The sequence below is a fragment of the Lathyrus oleraceus genome, chromosome 2 (assembly GCF_024323335.1).
Source record: "Lathyrus oleraceus cultivar Zhongwan6 chromosome 2, CAAS_Psat_ZW6_1.0, whole genome shotgun sequence".
NCBI classification, from domain to species: Eukaryota; Viridiplantae; Streptophyta; class Magnoliopsida; order Fabales; family Fabaceae; genus Lathyrus; species Lathyrus oleraceus.
In genome coordinates this window covers 478,560,705-478,571,139 of record NC_066580.1, presented here as the reverse complement: position 1 = coordinate 478,571,139, position 10,435 = coordinate 478,560,705, and the positions used below count along the sequence as shown (strand labels likewise).

Below are 10,435 nucleotides of genomic sequence, written 5' to 3'. Positions count from 1 at the left end.
GTAACATAGGAAAAAATTGTAGCGATAACATAGCAAATGAAAGCAATAGAACAAAAGTAATAAAATAAATAAAAGTGCTCCCTCCCCACACAAAACAAAGCAGTGTCCTCATTGCTTAGTGCGAGTAGGAGAAAACAGTGGTCAGTAGTATTAGCCATGTTTTTGTCCCAATGCGGCGACAACTTCGTTCAGATAATGAAACTGCTCAACGGCTATATCCATCAGGCCTAGGACATCAAAGTGTATGAGCTTTATCTCTTCTTTCACAATGGTGATGTCAGCTTGGAAAGTATTCAGATGGGTGATGAGCATGGCATGATTATCAGCACACGATGGAGGAACCGGTTCAGCAATGTTATAATAGTTAGGAGGTGTTTCAGGGTCAGATTCTTCCTTATGGATAGGGTCATTGATACACTCATATTTGGGCGGTGTAGCGGGAGGTGAAGGTGGATCGATAGGGTGTTCCTCTAAGTCATAGAGTCAGTTATCGCGGTTGTGAACACTCATTTTCTCATGGTTGGGCAAGGTGAATAGTCGAACCACTTCGTTACTGTTTAGATAATCAAAGGTATCCGTCCCAATGTTACCTATGATTCTGCGGTTAAAGCAAAATTCGATATCCATTGGGCGGATGTTTCCAAAAGGTACAAGCTCATAAAGTGGGCGTACAAGTCCTATGGCGTTTGCTATCATGGTAACTAGGCCACCTATGATTATTGGGGTACGGTTATTCTTAGCAAGGTGGACAAATCTTTCCATCATGAATGTCACTATATTGACGTGTCGACCTTGATCGACACACAGCAGGATGAAGAGTTCATCGCGGGACACTAAGGTGTTATTCTCTTCCTTACCAAATAAGGTGTGGGCTAGTATTTTATGAAAATATCGGATAGCAGGATTATGGATCTTTTGTGAGTGCATCTCATTTGGGTTTGGGTTGGATTCTACGGATATGCAACCCCATAAGTCATCGAGATCAATGTCATCGATAAGGTCCTCCTGGCGGGTAGTAAAGACGAAAGGGCCGCTAGGGAATCCTAGGAGGTCAGCAAGGTCTCGACGGGTGTAGGTGAAGTCCATGCTAAATAGCCTAAAGGATATCAACCCTTTATTAAGTCCGTAACCATGCTCAGGGATGTATACAAGGGAACTCAGGAATTCTAAGGTTAGTTCACAGTACGTGACAAACCGTCTCTTAATGGCTGCGTTCTCCCACCCAAGCTGGTTAAACATATATAGGATGTTATCTCGGATACCTAATTTATCCATGGTCGGTCCATCATAATATATGGTCAATTCCATATCCTTTCGGGCTAGAGCCTGCGTTGAACTCTGCCTCTGGAAACTGTCTCTGGTTGTTGCATGATGAAAGTAATTAACTAACTAGTTAGTAATTTTCCTATTTGTCAGTATCCAATATGTCTAAGTTAGTTAGTAGAAACAACAAGAGTGACTGCAAAGAATCAAGAAGGGGGGAGCAAACAAAATAAAGAAGAAAATTAAAGAAGGAAAAAAATAGATTGTAAGAAAAATAACGAAAAGAAAAAAAAGGGTGGGTTGTCTCCCACTAAGCACTTTGTTTAATGTCGCAAGTTCGACAATAGTATCGCGTTGTACTAGGTTAGGGGCTGAGCGGGCAACTCTATGAGTCTGAGACTGTTCGAATAGTCTTTGTTATCTATATTATGATAGTGCTTTAAGCGTTGCCCGTTTACTACAAAAGGGTCGCTATTTCTACCTTTTATTTCTATCGCGCCACTAGTGAGAACCTTGGTGATCTCGAAAGGACCAGACCACCGAGATTTGAGTTTTCCTAGAAAGAGTTTAAGTCTTGAATTAAATAGTAGCACTACGTCGCCTACTTTGAACTCCTTCCTAGAAATGTGTTTGTCATGCCATCTTTTGGTTCGTTCTTTGTAGATCCTGGCATTCTCGTAAGCGTCCAATCTAAGCTCTTCTAATTCGTGGATGTCCAAAATCCGTTTCTCGCCTGCGGAAGTGTAGTTTATGTTAAGGGTTTTAATTATCCAATATGCTTTGTGTTCCAGTTCTACAGGGAGGTGACATGATTTACCATAAACTAGTTTGAAGGGTGTGGTTCCTATCGGGGTTTTGTAAGCTGTCATGTAGGCCCACAAAGCTTCGTTTAGTTTGGATGACCAGTCTTTTCTGGATATTCCTACGGTCTTCTCAAGAATTTGTTTTATTTCTCGATTTGAGACTTCGACTTGCCCGCTAGTTTGTGGATGATACGGTGTTGTTACGCGGTGTCGGACTCCGTACTTCAGAAGGAGTTTTCCAAATATATTCGATATGAAGTGGGAGCCACCGTCACTAACTACTAGTTTCGGCACACCGAATCTGGGAAAGATAATGTTTTTGAATAACTTGATTACTACTCGTGTGTCATTTGTTGGAGAGGCTACAGCCTCGATCCATTTTGAGACATAGTCGACAACAACGAGTATGTATTTATTACCAAAAGAAGCTGGTAATGGTCCCATGAAGTCAATCCCCCATACGTCAAAGACTTCGACTTCTAAGATTCCTGTTTGTGGCATTTCATCGCGTCTTAAGATGTTGCCAGTGTGTTGGCATCGGTCGCATTTTATAAACACGTTATGGACGTCTTTCCATAGAGAAGGCCAAAATATGCCGGATTGCAGGATCTTAGTGCAGGTCTTTGAGGTACTTGCATGCCCTCCATAGGGGGCGGAATGGCAATTAGAGATTATATCATCGATTTCATCCTCAAGAACACATCGACGGAAAATACCGTCGGTCCCTCTTTTGAAAAGAAGGGGTTCATCCCAGTAATACTGTTTTAGGTCATGAAAGAACTTCTTCTTTTGTTGATAAGATAGGTCCGGTAGAAGTGCTCCGATGGCTAGGTAGTTGACGAAGTCAGCGTACCATGGCAGAGTTGCGTTCGCGTGTACTTCTTCCACGGGTTCTTCTCTTTCTGTATCGTTTAATGTCAGTTCAGACATATCACTTCCCACTTGGGCTATGAGTCATTCGTAAGGGAAATCATCATTAATCGGGATTTGTTCGGGCTTGTTCCCTTCGATACGAGATAAGTGGTCTGCTACTACGTTCTCGGTACCTTTCTTATCTTTTATTTCTAAATCAAATTCTTGTAAGAGTAGGATCCATCTTAAAAGTCTTGGTTTGGCATCCTCCTTACTTAACAAATATCTAATAGCGGCGTGGTCGGTATAGATGATAATTTTCGCCCCCACCAGGTAGGAATGGAATTTGTCCAAAGCGAACATGACAGCTAGAAGTTCTTTTTCAGTGGTGGCGTAGTTCATTTGGGCAGGATCAAGCGTTCGAATCGCATAGTAAATAGCATGAAGCTTCTTATCCTTCCTTTGTCCTAATACTGCGCCCGCTGCGTAATCACTCGCATCGCACATGATTTCAAATGGTAAGCTCCAGTCAGGTGGTTGCATTATGGGTGCGGTGATTAAAGATGTTTTCAGTTGGTTGAACGCTGTTAAGCATTTTTCATTAAATATGAAGTCAGCGTCTTTCATTAATAATCCTGCAAGTGGCTTGGTTATTTTTTAGAAATCTTTAATAAAACGTCGGTAGAAACCGGCGTGTCCTAGAAAGCTTCTTATCTCTCGAACAGTTTTCGGGGGTTGAAGGTTCTCTATAATTTCGATTTTAGCTTTGTCCACTTCAATTCCTCTGTCAGATACCACGTGACCTAATACAATTCCTTGTTGAACCATAAAATGACATTTCTCTAGGTTTAAAACGAGGTTTACTTTCACGCACCTTTCGAGTACCATTTCGAAGTTAGATAGACATCCTTCAAAACTCTGCCCGCAAACAGAAAAATCGTCCATAAAGACTTTCATGATGTCGTCTATAAAATCTGCGAAGATTGCCATCATGCATCTTTGAAATGTTGTGGGAACCTTACATAGGCCAAATGGCATTCGTCGGTAGGCGAATGTACCATAAGGGCATGTGAAGGTAGTCTTTTCTTGGTCGTCAGGATGGATTGGAATTTGAAAGAATCCTGAATAACCGTCTAGATAGCAGAAGTGAGAATGCTTAGCCAGTCGTTCAAGCATTTGATCAATGAAAGGTAGAGGGAAATGATCTTTACGAGTGGCTTTATTTAGTTTTCTATAGTCAATGCACATTCTACTTCCGGTCACAACTCTTTATGCTATGGATTCGCCCTTCTCGTTCTTAACAACTGTAACACCTCCTTTCTTGGGTACTACATGAACGGGGCTAACCCATTGACTATCGGAGATCGGGTATATGATTCCAGCGTCTAGAAGTTTCTTTACTTCATCCTTGACTACGGTACTTAGGATTGGGTTGATCCTTCTCTGGTGCTCTCTAGAGGTTTTACAGTCTTCCTCCAGCATAATACGATGCATACAAATCGAAGGACTTATTCCTTTTAGATCGACGATGTTATATCCTAACGCTGTTGGATATTTTCTTAGGACATCTAGTAATTTCTCAGTTTCCATCTGTCCTAAGTCAGCGTTGACTATTACTGGTCTTTTCAGTTCAGTGTCTAGGAATTCGTATCTTAGGTTCTTTGGTAGTGTTTTTAGTTCCAAGTCAGGTTTCTTTGGGCATGGCATGTGGTTGGGTGTAAGTGCTAAGCATTCGCTTAGACTTTCGTTTTGGTATGGTTCATGCCAATTATTGTCTTCAAGGATTGGAGGGATTTAGATTTTCATTATTTCAGAGTACGTGGTCTCTTCCATCTCCATCTCTCTCACGCATTCGTCTATGACATCAAGCAGATAGCACATGTCGTCTATAGTTGGCGCTTGTAAGAATTGGGTTAAGATGAATTCAACCTTTTCCTCTCCAACTTTGAATGTCAGCTTACCTCTCTTTACGTCTATTATGGCTCCGGCGGTAGCCAAGAATGGCCTTCCTAGAATGATAGTTGTACTGGCATCTTCTTTAATGTCCATGATTATGAAATTGGTAGGAATGTAAAATTGACCTACACGAACCGGGACATTCTCTAGTATACCGACAGGATATTTGATTGAGCGGTCAGCTAATTGAACAGACATCTTTGTCGGTCTTAATTCTCCCATACTGAGCCTTCTACAAATGGTTAAGGGCATTACGCTAATGCTGGCTCCTAGATCGCATAGAGCTTTGTCTATGACGAATTTTCCAATGACACAGGGTATGGAGAAACTACCTGGGTCTTTTAGTTTGGGAGGCATGTTGTTCTGGATTATGGCGCTACACTCGGCAGTAAGTGTAACTGTTTCGTCATCCTCAATCTTTTTCTTATTGGATAGGATTTCCTTAAGAAATTTGGCATAGGAGGGCATTTGTGTGATGGCTTCTGTAAAGGGTATCGTAATGTTTAATTGCTTCAGAAGTTCAACAAATTTCCTAAATTGATTCGCAATTTTAGAACTTTTGAGTCTTTGAGGATACGGAATGGGTGGTTTATAAGGAGGTGGAGGCACATAAGGTTTCTCTTTCTCTTCGGCCTCCTGGGTATTATCTTTTGTTTCCTTTGGTTCATTCACATGCTCAGTTGAGGTTTTATCCGGTTTTTGGTACATGGCAGGGTTTTGGAGTCTTGGATCTACGGGTCTGTCTACTTCTTTTCCACTCCTCAATATAACGGCATTTGTATGTCCCTTTGGATTAGGTTGCGGCTGTCCAGGAAATGTTCTAGCTGGAGCGGTTGTAGATGCTTGATGTTGAGCCACTTGTGAAATCTGAGTTTCAAGCATTTTATTGTGGGAGGCTAAGGTGTCTACTTTATTCTCTAGTTGTTTAAGTTGCTCGCTAGTATGTATGTTTTGGTTCAAGAAGTCCTTATTTGTTTGAGATTGAGTAGATATGAAGCTTTCCATCATCAACTCGAGATTTGACTTCCTATGCATGTTAGGAGCATTGTTAACTGGCTTTTGATATCCAGGCGGAACAGTTGGTGCTTGGCCAGGTGCATACAAGCATTGTTATTCTTATACGAGAAATTAGGATGGTTTTTCCAACCAGAATTGTAAGTATTTGAATAGGGATTTCCTTGTGTGTACTTCACTTAATCGGTTGGGACTCCTGCTAATATTTGACATTCTTGTGCAGTGTGTCCAGGGTTTACACATAACTCACAGTTTGGAGTTACAACAGCCACGGTGGCTGCGGGTGGTATGGTCAAGTTATCTAATTTTTGGACAAGGGCATCTATCTTTGCATGAACATGGTCAAGGCTACTGATTTCGTACATTCCACCCTTCATCTGGGACTTTTCCACTTGAGTTCGTTCACCTCCCCATTGGCAATGGTTTTGGGCCATGTTTTCAATGAGTTGATAGGCTTCAATGTATGGCTTATCCATAAGTGCACCGCCCGCGGCAGCGTCTATTGTAAGTCTTGTGTTATATAGAAGCCCATTATAAAATGTGTGAATGATCACCCAGTCTTCTAGACCGTGATGTGGACATATCCTCATCATGTCCTTGTATCTCTCCCATGCTTCGTAGAGAGATTCCACATATTTTTGCCTGAATCTGTTGATTTGAGCTCTCAGCATAGCAGTTTTGCTCGGCGGAAAGTATCAGGATAAGAAGACGTTCTTCAGTTCCTCCCATGTTGTAACGGAGTTGGAGGGCAAGGATTACAACCAAGCCCAAGCTCTGTCTCTTAGTGAGAAGGGAAAAAGACGCAGTCTTATCGCATCTTGAGATACACCATTCGCTTTTACAGTATCTGCGTACTGCACAAATTTGGTCAGGTGTTCATTAGGATCGTCTGTTGGATTTCCAGCAAATTGATGTTGTTGGACGGCTGATAAGAGTGAGGGTTTCAGTTTGAAATCGTTTTGATTAATAGTGGGGGCAACAATGTTGTTGTAAGGTTCTTGTTGAGATGGGGTAGCGTAGAATTTAAGAGGACGATTTTGGGGTCCTTCTTCAGCCATGTTTGGTTTTTCTTCTGATTTAGGAGGAAAGGAGATATCGGGAATACCGTACTTTTGTTGATATTCGTGTATTCGGCGTCTCACGTATAGGAAACGTTCTAATTCAGGGATTGGTGGTGCTAAGTTATCGCCTTTTGAGCGAGTACTTGGCATACAATCAGGGAAAGAAAGGAGAGAAGATTAGTTTTTTTTTACCTTAGTCTATACCGTGCAACAAAAGAATCGCACTATTCGACTAAAACAGGTCCCCGGCAACGGCGCCAAAAACTTGATGCTTGTCGTGGCTATATATAAAATATAGTATGTTGGGTACTTGACTGCAAGTGCACAGTCTAGTCGCTTTAGTTTTAAAAGATATCGATCCCACAGGGACCTATGGTCAAACTAGTGCTACTAACGTCACTATGTTTAGCTAAGGGAATTGATTAGTAGAAGTTCGGGGGTAATATAGTAAATCTAAGGGGAATTTTGGTTTTAAGAAAGAATAAAGGGAATGAATCAGTATACAGCGCATTAATCGTCAGGGATTCGATAAGTCACCGGTGAATAGTTTAAATGCCAAATATCTCTCAGTAGAAAATGTTTATTTAAAAGACTTTATCTCACACTCTCGTGGTTGTTGATTCGGCCTATAACCTTAAGTCAGAATGTACGCTCTCGCTGTCCCATTTGAAGTCAAAATTACTTTTTGAAAATAAATAAGTTCTAATTGCTTTTAAAGTGCTCTCGTTGTTTTTAAACTCAATGCCTAATTTTTACTATCCAGCTCGAGCCTCACGCTCTCGCGATTGTTGGTTCTCACCTTAGTTAATTTCCCACTTTCGTGGCAAAATCGTATTAAATAGCTTTTCACGCTTTTGTGACAAAGTTAATTAAATTTAGATTAAAAACTTCAGCCTAAAAGGTTATTTGAGAAAAAGGGTTTTCACCGGTTATTATTAAATCCCATCAAATTAAGTTGCTACATACTGATACCGGTAGTTTAGCCAGACATATTAATTAAAGCAAACGTAAGGCATACACAGATCAACATTGCGGCAAACATACTTATAATAATAAATGGGCAATAATAATAATAATTCAATAAAAACCTGGAGATCGAAGTACAGAGTATAGCGATTCTTGGAGTACTTGAGCAGTCCTCCACAAGTCGGTAGGCTTTGTTTCTTCAATACAGATTACTACTAAAATTTAATAAAGTGTAGTAGTTCCCCAGTGTAGGAAACTACTACTATGGCTAACTGGAAAACTAACTGGAAAAAGGGAAACTATAAAAAGAATGGCGAATACAATAAGGCAACAGAAACAAGGTTGCTGGAAAGAAAAAAATGCTGAAAGCTAGAAAGCTGAAAATTAAATTGTAGAGCGTAAATATCAAAGTAGGCATCCCCAATTTTTCCCATTTGAGTCCTTTATATAGTGTCCATTAGGTCTTGGTAGTTGAGAAAATCAAGGAAGACTTGGTCTTGAGTGAGGAATCTGTGGGAAAAGTTTGTTGGAGGAGATTTAGGCACGTTTGGGTGCATGTGGCTGACTATTTCAAAGCGCACTTTGTGGTTGTGTGACGCTCGTCATGGGCCTGTGACGGTCGTCACAGTCTGGGTCGTGACGAGCGTCATGAATGTGTGGTGGTCGTCACATCAGCAAAATCTGCATAATCTGTTTTTCTGGTTTTTCTATGCTTTTTCACTTGTTTCTTCTTCTTTTTCTTCCTTTTCTTCATTTGGCTCTTTAGTGCGTGGAGATTCAAATACCTGCAAAAACAACACGAATACTTGCGCAATAATCGGGATATTAATCGAAATGTTGTTATCTTTGAGTGTAAATTAAGGCAATTATCTGATGTGTTTTTGCGTTATCATAAGTTTCGGTTGGATGTGTCTCACAAAAAGAAAAGTGACTCTTGGGAGATAGCTTCAATAGACTCATCTCACAGTTGCATTACAACTAATGTTGAACAAGATCACCGTAAATTAAGTACTGCATTGATATGTCAAGACGTTTTTCCGCTTGTTAATAAAGACCCATCAGTGAAGGTGAGTATAATAATATTTCATATCATAACAAGATATATTATACTCCATCTTACAAGAAAGTGTGGATTGCGAGGACAAAGGCCGTTGAACAAGTATTCGGTAACTGGGAGGATTCATACAAAGAGTTGCCACGGTTTTTATGGGCCCTAAAAACATATGTACCAAGAACTGTTGTAATTATGGAGACATTTCCATCATTTACGCCAGACGGAACCTGTGTTGCTGGAAATAGAATCTTTCACCGCCTCTTTTGGGCGTTTGATCTGTGCATCAAAGGTTTTGCATTCTGCAAACCTATTATTCAAATTGATGGAACATGGTTATACGGCAAACACAAGGGTACTTTTCTTATGCCGGTTGCACAAAACGGCAACAATAATGTCTTTCTCATTGCCTTTGCCCTGGTTGAAGGTGAAATCGCTGGTGGTTGGGGTTTCTTTCTTCGACATCTCATAACACATGTGGCTCCACAAGCCAATCTCTGTTTGATTTCTGATAGACATGCTGCCATTAAGAGTGCTTACAATAACCATGACAACGGATGGCATGATCCTCATTCTACCCATGTCTATTGTATTAGACATATCGCACAAAACTTCATGTGGGCAACCAAAGATAAGAAGCTTCACAAAAAAATGATGAATGCTAGGTATGCTCTAACTCGGTCGTCATTTCAATATTATTGTGATGAAATTAGACTATCTAATGCAGATGTAGGAAGATGGGTGGATAACATACTAGTAGAGCAATGGACAAGGGCATTTGACGGAGGTTGTCGATGGGACCACATGACAATAAACCTTGTGGAATGTATGAATGATGTATTCAAAGGGATTAGAAATCTACCAATAACCGCTTTGGCTAGATCAACCTATTATAGGTTGGCTTCTACCTTCGCAAGCAGAGGTGAAAGATGGAGTACAGTGTTAATGTCTGGGCAAATATTCAGTGAATGTTGTATGAAAGTGATGAAAGAGGAGAGCATCAAAGCTAGCACACACACGGTAACAGTCTTTGACCGTAATAGACAAAATTTCAGCGTACAGGAAACAATGGACCACAATGAGAGGAGACCAAATTTATTCTATGTTGTCAAACTAAACAGAAGTTGGTGCGACTGTGGAAAGTTCCAGGTCTCCCGTATTCCTTATTCCCATGTCATTGCGGCATGCGCACATACTCGTCAGGACGCTTACAGCCATATGTCTGATGTTTACAAGGCCATTACCGTCATGAATGTGTATAACAAAAGCTTCTTAGTGCTACCAATGGAGGAATACTGACCTCCATATGAAGGTGACATAGTTTGGCACAACAACGAGATGCGAAGAAAGAAAAAAAGACGGTCAAACAGCACGCGTATTAGAACAGAAATGGATACGACTGATAAAATGATAAGATTATGTAGTATATGTCGTCAACCAGGACACAACAAGAACAACTGTCCCAATCG

At 40.7% G+C, this 10,435-nt stretch overlaps 1 non-coding gene across 1 annotated transcript; it reads left to right on the top strand.

Moving 5' to 3' along the window:
- Nucleotides 1–6,452: 6,452 nt before the first annotated feature.
- Nucleotides 6,453–6,559, top strand: LOC127125196 (small nucleolar RNA R71). Its single transcript, XR_007804649.1, has one exon. It is a non-coding gene; the product is annotated as a small nucleolar RNA R71 (small nucleolar RNA).
- Nucleotides 6,560–10,435: the final 3,876 nt, after the last annotated feature.